Source organism: Bufo bufo, chromosome 5 (genome assembly GCF_905171765.1).
Source record: "Bufo bufo chromosome 5, aBufBuf1.1, whole genome shotgun sequence".
NCBI classification, from domain to species: Eukaryota; Metazoa; Chordata; class Amphibia; order Anura; family Bufonidae; genus Bufo; species Bufo bufo.
The window spans coordinates 215,400,710-215,414,513 of record NC_053393.1 but is presented as its reverse complement, the minus strand read 5'-3'; the positions used below and the strand labels follow the sequence as shown (position 1 = coordinate 215,414,513).

The following is a 13,804-nucleotide window of genomic DNA, read 5'->3' as shown; positions in this document are numbered from 1 at the left end:
TATTCCTCTAAGATCGATTTTATCTTCAGTTTGGTGCGAAGTATTGTCAGTCTGTAAAAGTGGCGTACTACTCAGACAACATCGTTCCCAGCAGCGACCTGGGAGTCCAAGATGCATTTAGACATTCTCCCCATGCTGTTCCCAAACTATTTCAGAGGTGTTTTCATCAATTTCTAACCTTTTACTATGAACCAGACACCCTCCCCTCTTCAGAGCAGGGGGTGCCTGGTTTAATGCTCGGGTTCTCTCATTGACTTCCATTGTGCTCGGGTGCTCGATTGAGCACCCGAGCATCCGGAGGTGTTCTACTCGAGCACCTGAGCACTTTGGTGCTCGACCAACACTAAGAGGGAGGAATAGTTCCACAGCATTTATGTAGAACAGGGTTCAGTAGGGGAGGTTACAGACTGGGTAATAGGAACAATCCTGTTACCCCTTGCTGCACTGACTAGGGATCCAAATTGCCATTAGATAGCTCTGTCATTTCAGCAAACCGTTGTTGTTAATAGGGTGCAAGTGCTGTTTGATACAGCCATTAACAGGGTTTATTACAAGGAAATATTTCTACAATACGTCTTATTTGCCCTTAAGCGGTGCAGTGATATATTCTACAGCCCTGTTTGCCGTGTATTAGTGGCTAAATAAAAATATATTCGCCGTTCAGCGTTGCACTTACACTCACCTAAAGAATTATTAGGAACACCTGTTCTATTTCTCATTAATGCAATTATCTAGTCAACCAATCACATGGCAGTTTCTTCAATGCATTTAGGGGTGGGGTCCTGGTCAAGACAATCTCCTGAACTCCAAACTGAATGTCAGAATGGGAAAGAAAGGTGATTTAAGCAATTTTGAGCGTGGCATGGTTGTTTGTTGCCAGACGGGCCGGTCTGAGTATTTCACAATCTTCTCAGTTACTGGGATTTTCACGCACAACCATTTCTAGGGTTTACAAAGAATGGTGTGAAAAGGGAAAAACATCCAGTATGCGGAAGTCCTGTGGGCAAAAATGCCTTGTGGATGCTAGAGGTCAGAGGAGAACGGGCTGACTGATTCAAGCTGATAGAAGAGCAACGTTGACTGAAATAACCACTCGTTACAACCGAGGTATGCAGCAAAGCATTTGTGAAGCCACAACACGCACAACCTTGAGGTGGATGGGCTACAACAGCAGAAGACCCCACCGGGTACCACTCATCTCCACTACAAATAGGAAAAAGAGGCTACAATTTGCACGAGCTCACCAAAATTGGACTGTTGAAGACTGGAAAAATGTTGCCTGTCTGATGAGTCTCGATTTATGTTGAGACATTCAAATGGTAGTCCGAATTTGGCGTAAACAGAATGAGAACATGTATCCATCCTCTGATGGCTACTTCTAGCAGGATAATGCACCATGTCACAAAGCTCAAATCATTTCAAATTGGTTTCTTGAACATGACAATGAATTCACTGTACTAAAATGGCCCCCACAGTCACCAGATCTCAACCCAATAGAGCATCTTTGGGATGTGGTGGAACGGGAGCTTCGTGCCCTGGATGTGCATCCCTCAAATCTCCATCAACTGCAAGATGCTATCCTATCAATATGGGCCAACATTTCTAAAGAATGCTATCAGCACCTTGTTGAATCAATGCCACGTAGAATTAAGGCAGTTCTGAAGGCAAAAGGGGTCCAACACCGTATTAGTATGGTGTTCCTAATAATTCTTTAGGTGAGTGTATATGTTGAAAATGCTTGTGTAGTGGAAAAGTGGAAAAAAAATGAGGGCCTATTTGCCATTTAGCGGTGCAGTTATATGTGATGAAGCCTTTTTGTGGCAAGGACCGAATTACGTAGTGGTGACATTTTTTTGTTAAACAGGTTTTGTTTGGGAAAATTTATTGAATCGATTGGTAATTGTAGACCTCCTTTTGCTGTATGGATCGAATTGCGTCGTCGTGGGTCCTGCAGTAAACATAATGTGGACGCTGATGACAACACACCAGCAGACTTTGCCTTTACCATCTATTCACAATTAAATCAAGCAGCTTCAGTAAGTTGAAAACATTCATGTGTTTTTATCTGCTCTGTCTGCATTAGATCTCCACAGCACAGAAAAAATTACAGGAGAGCCTTTGCTTTGGAGTCCAAGTCCAGTTTCTTAAGATCAGGAGTTCCATCAGAATTGTGCATAACATTCTTGCTCCCTGTGCAAAGCCATAGCAAAAGGTCTCCATAGGCAAAAGAAAAATATATTCGTCGTTCAGCGTTGCACTTATTTGTTGAAAAGCCTTGTCTAAAAGTTGAAAAAATTAAGGGCCTATTTGCCATTCAACAGTGCAGATATATGTGGTAAAGCCCTTTTTGCAGTGATATTTTTAATGTAACATAGGCTCTTTTTGGAAAAAATTATGGGTGATGGCAGACCTCCTTTTGCGGTATTGACCGAATTACTTAGTGGTGAAATTCTTTATGTGACACTGGCTTTTTTGGGGAAAATGTATGGGTGATTGTACACCTCCTTTTGCGGTATGGACCGAATTACTTAGTGGTGAAATTCTTTATGTGACACTGGCTTTTTTTTTAAATGTATGGGTGATTGTACACCTCCTTTTGTGGTATGGGCAAACTAAAAGCAAACTCCACTGCTCTGTATCTCTTGTGAAGTCAATATTTCCAACTATGCCCCTCGCGATTTATACCAAATACATTGTTTTCATGTAGAGATCCAAGAATTATATTGGAGGCATGTAGTGTATGCAAGCCATGTGCGACCCCTCTCCTCACTTTCATGCTGTTCTGCACCTGGTTTGCCTGGGAGAATGGAATCACACAGGGGAGGAACTGCTCTGTGTCCTTCAGCAAGAAATCAAATCCTGGCTTTCTCCGCGACAACTCAAAATCGGAACCATGTTGACCAACAACGAGAAGAACATGGTGTTGGCGCTGTGTCAAAGAGGGCTAAGCCATGTGCCCTGCATGGCACATGTATTCAATCTGGTTGTCAAGCGGTTCCTGAAGTATTCCACCCATCTGCAAGACATCCTAAAAATGGCCAGGATACTTTGCATGCACTTCAGCCACTCATACACCGCACACCCTCCTTGAGTTGCAGCGGCAGAACGGTATCCCCCAACATAGGCTGATATGCATTATTAACCATTGGAATTCCACCCTCCATATGTTGGACTGACAGTATGAACAGAGAAAGGCCATCAATGATTTCTTGATGATCCAAGCGGACAGATGTACTCCCCTGTGTAAATTTGATGTCAGCCAGTGGAAGCTCATGCGTGACACCTGCCGCTTGCTCAGGCCCTTTGAGGAGGCCACGTTATTTGTCAGTCGCCAGGACTACGAGATGAACGATATCATTCCACTGCTTCATGTCCTGGAACAGATCCTGTTAAATCTGGCTGGTCAGGTTACTGGAGACGTGGCGCCTAGAAAGATAGCAGAGTTTGATACATTTGTCTGTCAAGATCTCTGTTTGCAGTCAGTGAACAGGAACATCATTTATCGCAAGGATATGCAAACACCAACTGATGGGGTGTTATCCCCCAGAAGTAGGTCATTGGCACGAAGGAGCAGTCATTTTCACAGCTTGAGGTATTCTCCCGGAAGCTTGACCTCTGCACGTCAACCGTCTGCATTGCGAAGCTTGTCTAAAAGCAAATTCCCGCAGTGCACCCCCTTGGAGGAAAATCTTGATCCGGCACAGGCTGCTTTGCTCCTTCAAAAACAATGGACTCTGTACAGCATCACACCAATGTATAATTTCTCATACACCAGACTGAAAGAGCATTCCAAGCACCTGTCTGCCCACATAGCTGCCGAGAAGCAGAAAGGTCTTGCTATTGAAGTGGACTCAGAGCTGAACCTAAAAGCCAAATTTTCCTGTTTACCGGGACTCAAAGGAAAGGATAGAGGTCCACTGGCTGTGTTCATACAGAATTCATTCAAGCCTCCACTCACCAAGGCAAGCACAGAGGACCGGATTGTGTGGACAGGTTGGTTCTGTGGGACGTACACAGAGAATGATCTTTTGGAGGTGTTACCAAAGACATTTACTTGCCTCCCGCTCCACCTGTATAATGGCTCCGAGGCACTCACGGCTATCATAGGGACGTGCTTCCAAAGAAACTTTGACTGTTGTTTCAGTAAGCTGGTGATCAGTTCTCAGGACCTTACGTGGCTAGCAGCAATGTGGACCGGGTATGACGTGTCTGGATCAGTGTCTGCCACAGAGCTTGTTTTCTCTGTGCCCATCGAACCTCGCATGGACATTTCTTATGCCATCCACGCAGAGGACTTCAAGACTTTATGGAATGTTATTCATAAATCAATGGACGGGGTCACGTTGGAGGAAGTGGACAATTTATTTTAATGTCTTTACTCGCAGTTCTTCAGACACTTTAGAATCCTCTTATCAGCAACCCAGCTCATCAAGGTGACGGCATCAGCGCATTGTTAAGTAAGTTCCTCAGTAAGGACTACCTAATCCGATTGCTGGGATTCATCACGGAGCTGGCCATCAATAACATCCAGTATTGAACACAATGACGACTCTCATCTCGGACCTTGTCCACAATGTTACATAATTAATATGGTTAAAAAAAGACATGCGTTTATCAAGTTCAACCAAGGGATAGGTGGGTATGCGAATCCCAGAAGGAATTGAGACTCAGATTTCTACACGTTTTCATAAGCATTAATGTTTTTTACTTTTAAGAATTCATCTAAACCCTTTTTGAAACTGTCTACTGTTTCTGCTGTGACCATGTCCTGAGGAAGTCTATTCCACAGCTTCACAGTTCTTACAGTAAATAAGCTTTGACGCTCCCAGAGACTGAACTTTTTCCTCTCCAATCAGAGGCAGTGCCCCCTTGTCTTTTGAGCGCATTTCACATGGAACAGCTTTTCACTGTATTTTTTGTATGGCCTATTTATATATTTGTATTGGTTAATCATGTCCCCCCTTAGACGTCTCTTCTCAAGACTAAATCAATTAAATTCTTTTAATCTTTCTTCATAACTAAGACCCTCCATGCCCCTTATTATTTTAGTCACTTTCTTCTGTACTTTTTCCAGCTGCAGTGTGTCCTTTCTATGTACTGGTGCCCAGAATTGAACTGCAAATTCCAGATGAGGCCGCACCAGCGCTTTGTAAAGTGGTAATATTACATTCCTGCCCGAGAGTCCATGCCTCGTTTAATGCATGACAATATCCTGGTGGCCTTCGAAGCAGCTGATTGACATTGTTTGTAATTTAATCTACCATCTACAAGGACACCCAAATCCTTCTCTATAAGTGACTCTCTCAGTGCTACATCACCTAGGACATATGAAGCACAGAGATTATTACTAGCAAGATGCATAACTTTGTTATAACATATATATTTCTCCCCCGTTCAAAAAACAACCTAAGAATTGGCTTGTGATTTGGTAGCCAAATGCAGGAGTGGGTACAAAACACAGACAATATGCAAATATTCCGTTCATGTGTCGTCTCTGTTTTGGATCCACTCCAGTTTTTTTTTTGCATTAGCAATACTGATGGATTACTGACCAAATTCTGACCGAGTGAAGGCGGATGCTCAACAGACAGGATCAGTTTTTTGGGGGTTATTGTTCTGATGGATCAGAGGAAGGGCAAAATAATCAGTGACGTCAACAGAAACTTACTGCTGACACCCTCTCCACTCTGTCAGGGGGCTCTACTTTTATAAGCTTTTAATAGAAGAGGTTCTGTAGACATCTATGTGGAATCAGCTGATGATGGGGTAAAAGGTGTGTGCTTCTTCTTGGCGCTAACATCGACCTGTAAGGCTGAGTTCATACTTGAGTTATTTGACTGTCTAAATAAGTGAAGTGTGCAGTGATTCTAAGAGCGACGCCTGTCATCTTCATGTCATACGGACTCACAGTATTATCTCACTATCAAAGCAGACTCCCTATGCGTGTTCTTGCAAGGCACAGTGTTCTACACCACTATAAAGGCTCTCTGCAGCCAGGAAATAGCAATTCTTTTACATAATTCGCCACAAATAAATTCGGATCCAAAAAATTTTTCCCCAAAAAATCGTCGAACCAGCGAATCGAATTTTTGAAAAATTCTCTAATCTCTAGTCAGCAGTTATAAATTGTGCTAATTTTCATATATTATGACTGGCTATATGATTGGCTTATGATACTCTTCATGCATACTCTGCGCCCTCCATAAGAAGAAATAGTACCCCAACCAAGGCCTCTTAGACAGCCAAATGAAGTGTATATGCTGAGCTCTGTTAAAGGGTAGTTACGCAGAAAGAGCAGGATTCCTGGTAAGAGGCAGTTTTTCTTTTCTAGCTTGTATGTCTTTTTTTCAGAGAAGGATTATGTGTAGACACAACAGCAATAGATAAATGATCTTAGTTTAGCTGTATACACTGGCGCTTGGTCTCTGCAACAATAAAAACTTTGATTGTTGCTGCTGGGTATTAAAATGGGGATGCCTGCCAACACCCCTCTCATTTATTCAAAACATACAACTTATAAAAACAAAGATAGCCGCGCTGACTTCACCTGTGTCCAAATTGCATAAATGTTCAAAAATCACTAATAACTAAAAGAAATAAATCATTTAGAGAAACATTATAAACGGGACTCGATTATTCCTTCATTATACCACCAACGGCAGGTTGGTGGTATAATGAAGGAATAATCGAGTCCCGTTTATAATGTTTCTCTTTAGCTGCCACACACACTAACGTGGGCCCCCGGAATAGTGCCTTTTCTTAATATGAAAAGGCACTGATTGAACAGTATGAGGCTACCACCAGGGGAAAATCGTATAATGAAAAAGCACTGTCTGAACAGCTTTAGCCTATCATAAAAAACTTGGTGTGAAAAAATTATCTATGAAGCACAAGGAGATATGTATGTATAAATATAGATACTAGAGATGAGCAAATCAATACTATCATTTGGAATCATTGCTCAGCCTTTCAAACAGACTTGATAGCATAACTAGGGTAATAACTAAGCTAGTTACAGATATGAGGCTGGCTTAGGTTTTTTCCCCTAGTTTTGTAAGTATGTTTAAATGGCTAAGCAATGATTGGAAGAATATGCTGCACTTGTGAAACAGCTTGTTTTTAAATCCTTTCAGCATATTTCCACCTACAAATATCTTTATTTGCCTGAAATGTATTTGAATTATTTGGGTTTGTTAGATTTAGGCCTCATGCACACGACCGTATTTTTTTGCGGTCCGCAAAACGGGGTTCCGTTTTTCCGTGATCCGTGACCGTTTTTTTCGTCCGTGGGTCTTCCTTGATTTTTGGAGGATCCATGGACATGAAAAAAAAAGTCGTTTTGGTGTCCGCCTGGCCGTGCGGAGCCAAACGGATCCATCCTGAATTACAATGCAAGTCAATGGGGACGGATCCGTTTGACATTGACACAATATGGTGCAATTTCAAACGGATCCGTCCCCCATTGACTTTCTATGTAAAGTCAGGAGTTAATATACCATTGGATCGGAGTTTTCTCCAATCCGATGGTATATTTTAACTTGAAGCGTCCCCATCACCATGGGAACGCCTCTGTTAGAATATACCGTCGGATTTGAGTTACATCGTAAAACTCAAATCCGACAGTATATTCTAACACAGAGGCGTTCCCATGGTGATGGGGACGCTTCAGGTTAGAATATACTAAAAGAACTGTGTACATGACTGCCCCCTGCTGCCTGGCAGGTGCTGCCAGGAAGCAGGGGGCAGCCCCCCCACCCTGTAGTTAACACATTGGTGGCCAGTGTGGCCGCCCCCCCCCCTCCCTCCCCTGTAGTTAACTCATTGGTGGCCAGTGGGCCCCCCTCCCTCCCCTGTAGTTAACTCATTGGTGGCCAGTGGGCCCCCCCTCCCCTGTAGTTAACTCATTGGTGGCCAGTGCGGCGGGCCCCCCTCCCTCCCCTGTAGTTAACTCGTTGGTGGCCAGTGGGCCCCCCCTCCCTCCCCTGTAGTTAACTTGTTGGTGGCCAGTGGGCCCCCCCTCCCTCCCCTGTAGTTAACTCGTTGGTGGCCAGTGGGCCTTATCCCCTCCCTCCCCCTCCTAATTAAAATCTCCCCCCTATCATTGGTGGCAGCGGAGTGTACCGATCGGAGTCCCAGTTTAATCGCTGGGGCTCCGATCGGTAACCATGGCAACCAGGACGCTACTTAGCAATTTGTAGAACCATTATTCTTACCTGCGAGCTGCGATGTCTGCGATGTCTGCGTCCGGCCGGGAGCTCCTCCTACTGGTAAGTGACAGGTCATGTCACTTACCAGTAGGAGGAGCTCCCGGCCGGATGCAGACATCGCAGACATCGCAGCTCGCAGGTAAGTATAATGGTTCTACAAATTGCTAAGTAACCAGGCAACCGGGACTGCAGTAGCATCCTGGTTGCCATGGTTACCGATCGGAGCCCCAGCGATTAAACTGGGACTCCGATCGGTACACTCCGCTGCCACCAATGATAGGGGGGGAGATTTTAATTAGGAGGGGGAGGGAGGGGAGAAGGCCCACTGGCCACCAACGAGTTAACTACAGGGGAGGGGGGGGCCCACTGGCCACCAACGAGTTAACTACAGGGGAGGGAGGGGGGCCCACTGTCAACCAATGAGTTAACTACAGGGGAGGGAGGGGGGCCCACTGGCCACCAATGAGTTAACTACAGGGGAGGGAGGGGGGGGGGCGGCCGCACTGGCCACCAATGTGTTAACTACAGGGGGGGGCTGCCCCCTGCTGCCTGGCAGCACCTGCCAGGCAGCAGGGGGCAGTCATGTACACAGTTCTTTTAGTATATTCTAACCTGAAGCGTCCCCATCACCATGGGAACGCCTCTGTGTTAGAATATACTGTCGGTTCTGAGTTTTCACGAAGTGAAAACTCAGCTATGAAAAAGCTTTTATGCAGACGGATCTTCGGATCCGTCTGTATAAAAACTAACCTACGGCCACGGATCACGGACACGGATGCCAATCTTGTGTGCATCCGTGTTCTTTCACGGACCCATTGACTTGAATGGGTCCGTGAACCGTTGTCCGTCAAAAAAATAGGACAGGTCTTATTTTTTTGACGGACATGATACACGGATCACGGTCTCGGCTGCAAAACGGTGCATTTTCCGATTTTTCCACTGACCCATTGAAAGTCAATGGGTCCGCGAAAAAAAACGGAAAATGGCACAACGGCCACGGATGCACACAACGGTCGTGTGCAGGAGGCCTTAAGGTTGAGCAAATTTAACAGAAAGTGACACCAGAGACCTAGGATATCAAACCCAGGATAACACTTCTCTCAATGAGACATGCAAGCTAGCATTCCTTCCAGAAGATCAAGGGAACCAGAATGTCTCAAAAGAAAATGGTCTTACTTAGACAACAGGCCTTGGGGGTTACTCTTCGCAGTGTCCTTGGTCATTAGGGAGACCAAAATATAATGAATGATGAGAATTTAAATCCAGATGATATTACTCTAAGTTTCTAGGAGGAATATATGCAAAGTTGCATATCTTGATTTGGCTGGGATCAGATAAGACTAGTGTTGTAAGAAAAAGCTAATTTGAATCTTCCCTAGAAACCCATAGGTAGACAAATTAACTTGCAAAAAACAGAGAACGGAGCTCATAGTACCGTATATAAAAATAAAATTTTTATTGTGACATAATTAAAATATAAAATGAATAAATGGTATGCCGTTAAAAAGAATGCCATCCTGGCGCTGCACTCATATCAAATAGAGAGATGTAATAATAAATGATACTGAATATATCCAGATGTGGTATAATAACCAACTATAAAAAAATAGTATATGTAAAGAGAATATATAGCAAGTATTAGGTGAGTCTGAAATCAAAAAATCCCAAAGAGCTAGAAGAATTTGGGAATAAAAATTATAACTAATTACTGCCTGTGTAAGATGCTAAAACATAAACACAATAACTCTTTATTCATTTTACTGGTTAAAAAGAGGTGGCACCCGCTTACAGGCCTATACAAAAATACTCCCAACATGCAAAGCCCTGTCAGATAAAGCAGGTTCTCTTAAGGTTTCCTGGGTGCATAAACCGGGAGAAAAAAGGTGCTAACCTATGGCACCAAGCATCACATCAATCAAGGTAATTCATACCACGTGCCTAATGGTGAGGCACTTATGGTATGTCGTGAGGGTCAGCATCGTTCGCTGCTGATAAATAGATGACTTGTGATTGGGTACGACAGTTTATGTCGACCTGTTTAATACCCTCAGCTACTAGCAGCGCTGGAGTACCGAAGACCCCCTTTGCCTATTGATGCAGATCTCAGCTAGTGCCTGTAGATTAGAGAATTACACTGCAGGCAGTACTAGCAGTTACTGTGTAGTCTCTACCCCAGCCAATATGCATGCGCAATAATGCAGCACTGAGGCACTGGAGCAAAGATAATGGAGGGTAGCGGCTCAACACGTTTGTCTTATCCCTGCTCAAATCCATATTGGAGCACGATGTGTTCATGTTTGATCGTCGTCTCTTCCACCAGCTCAGGGGTGTGGCCATGGGGATCCCATGTGCCCCCACATTTGCCAACCTGTACCTAGGCTGGTGGGAGAGAGAGATTGTTTTTAGGGAGAATATGAACAAATGGTTGGACCTTATGGACCTTTGGGTCCGATATATCGATGATACATTGATTTTATAGAGAGGATCTAAGGAGGAGTTTGCTAATTTCATAGGGGCTCTGAACAAGAATGATCTAGGCCTCTTTTTCACTTTTGAAATACACGAGACTATAATTAAGTTTCTGGACTTACGTATCATCAAGGAACCGTGGTCACGTGGTGACAGATTTATTCTGCAAACCCACCTCTACTAACAATCTATTGAGGTGGGATAGCTGGCACCCATTACCACTTAAACGCGGTATTCCAAAGGGCCAATTTTTGCAGATTCGACGCAACTACTTGACCATCTCAGACTTTCAAAGGGCTGCTAAAGATCTGACTAACAGGTTCCAATGGGGGGGGGGGGTGCCGGCAACCAATACTTAAGTCCGTTTACCAACATGCACTGGGCAGAAACAGGGAATCACTTTTAAATCCCAGATCTAGGGAAGAAGCCGAATGCCCTACTCGCATTGTTGGCATGTTTGACACTGCTCATCAGGAAGTGCAACACATACTGGAACTATACTGGGGCATTTTGCTGGCAGACCCTGACATTGGACCTCTTGTTGGGTCAGTTCCATCTATGACATTTAGACGGGGTCGTAATCTCCGCGATCGTCTGGTACATAGCCTCTATGAATCCTCCATTCCCCGTACCTGGCTAGCGCATGGTTTGATAGGCACTTTTAATTGTGGGAACTGTGTAGTGTGTGACTCTATCGGTACAGGTAATTCATTCATGGGCATGTCAAGTGATAAAGTATACGTGATGTGTTCCTTAATCAACCACAGAACCACAGAGTTGATCTATCTGGACAGTCTGTGAACTAAGACGTGGGGTAGGAGAACATTTAAGGGATACTAGAAATGAAAGAGAGACCCCTATCGCACAACATCTCAAGACCTGCCATGACAACAATGCAACAGTGTTGTGCTTTCAGGGAATTTAAAAAGTTCGACCTTCCCCTCGGGGGGTCGACTTTGATAAATTTTTCTCCAAAAAGAAGCACAGTGGATTTTTCGGCTTCACACTATGCAACCTGTGGGACTAAATGAACAGATAAGCTATGTTTGCTTCATCTGAGATCCATGGTTATTGGTGCCTTGATATTTAGTGTTGATCGTGAATATTTTAATTGCTAATTTTTATCGCGAATATTGGCACTTCAAGAATTCACGGATATCTAGAATATAGTGCTATATCTTCGTAATTGTGAATATTCTAGATTTTTTTTTCATCAGTACCCATGATCCCTCATTGCTTCTTGCTTGTGGGCCAAAGAAAAGACTGCAATATCTTTGACTTTAGGAGTAGTGTTGATCGCAGATTTTTGTATCGCTAATTTTTGTATCGCTAATTTTTATCGTGAATTTTCTGATTGCCGATTTTCGCAATCAAGATAATGATCACTGGAGATCATGAATTCTCGAATACGCGAATATATGACGAATATTCACCCAAATATTTGCAAAAAGGCCCAAATTCGAATATTGCCCCTGCCACTCATCACTGTTGGTATTACCATCTGCCAGAGCATATTGTATATACATGATTAGTGCTCTGTATTTCATATCCTTTTTGTATATATTTGTGTTTTCATATCCTTTTTGGATATGTCTGTGCTATTAAATAATGGATAAGGAATATCCCTGTGCCATCTATTAATTTAACAGCCTCTTAGCATATTGCTTTATGGTGTTGTTGCATATCACTCTTTCCCTAACCTCCTAGTCCCCTTCATTTATTCAATTTTTCCCCCTTTGTAAGCCGCTTGGATGTCCCAAATGCACCGAGGTATACTTACCTAGGCGAGATCGCATACTTGCCGAGCGCTGATTGGAGGGGGCGGAGCCTAAGGGGGTTTGTCCTGCTCTCGCTCTCTCACTGGCAGCAGCTGCACATCTACTTTATTAGCTGGCCCTGTGGTGCGCTCGCCTACGGTCATACTAGCGCCGGACACCGCACCACATATGTGGTCACATCGTTTAGCTTCCTCTACTTTGTTACTGTTATGGGCTCCTGATGATACATTACAGTTTAAACGCGTTGAGCCGCTACCCTCCATTATCTTTGCTCCAGTGCCTCAGTGCTGCATTATTGAGCACACATACTCGCTGGGGTAGAGACTACACAGTAACTGTTAGCACTGCCTGTAGTGTAATTCTCTGATCTGCAGGCACTTGCTGAGATCTGTGTCAATAGGCAAAGGGGGTCTTCAGAACTCCAGCGCTGCCAGTAGCTAAGGGTGTTATACAGGTGGACATAAACTGTCATACCCAATCACAAGTTGGCTATTTAGCAGCGGGGATCGATGCTGACCCTCATGACATACCATAAGTGCCTCACTATTAGGCACGTGGTATGAAATACCTTTGATGTGATGCTTGGTGCCATAGGTTAGCACCTTTTTTCGCCTGGTTTATGCACCCAGAAAACCTTAAGAGAACCTGCTTTATCTGACAGGGCTTTGGGAGTCGGGAATATTTTTTTATAGGCCTGTAAGCGGGTGCCACCTCTTTTTAACCAGTAAAACGAATAAAGAGTTTTTATGTTTATGTTTTAGCGTCTTACACAGTCAGTGATTAGTTTTCATAATAGACACACACCCATATATTTAATTTCTGTGAATTTGATACAAATGTATAACACTGCTTGACACTTTAAATACTGGACTGAATTTGCCGGGATTTATGACGCACTACAAGATCTAAAGAGTCTTCTATAGACATAGTCGGGGCACCAAGTCTCTGAGATAGCATTAATTTAGAGACCATCTGTAAGATAATTAAGGACTCATTCTCAAGATCTTTTATATTCTGTTGTTCTGTTGTTTTTCAAATGTCCATTCATTCCCCATGTCTCTGTTCTTATTGTATATATATTGCTATTTCTTGATATATTCTTGTAGTATGCCTGATGATGAGACTGGTGATGTCTCCAAAGCTCGCTATGTAACATCATCACTAGAGATGGCCTTGCTGTAAGCCCGACGGTCGTTTCTCTGTGAACTTTGCGCTTTTGCGATTCGCCGAACATGCGAACATATGGCTATGTCCGCCGGTGCCATACATTTTTTTTGCATTGCGCCGAATTTTGACCCATGTCCATGACACATCCCTCAGGTGGGACAGGACAGTGAATTGAGATGTTTC

General features: G+C 43.7%; 1 protein-coding gene and 1 pseudogene across 1 annotated transcript in view; one reads left to right on the top strand and one right to left on the bottom strand.

The window, feature by feature from the left end:
- Positions 1 to 13,804, bottom strand: part of CNTNAP2 (contactin associated protein 2) — a 2,268,074-nt gene that overhangs the window by 1,199,516 nt on the left and 1,054,754 nt on the right. The window lies entirely within an intron of this gene.
- Positions 3,513 to 4,537, top strand: LOC121001042 (annotated as a pseudogene).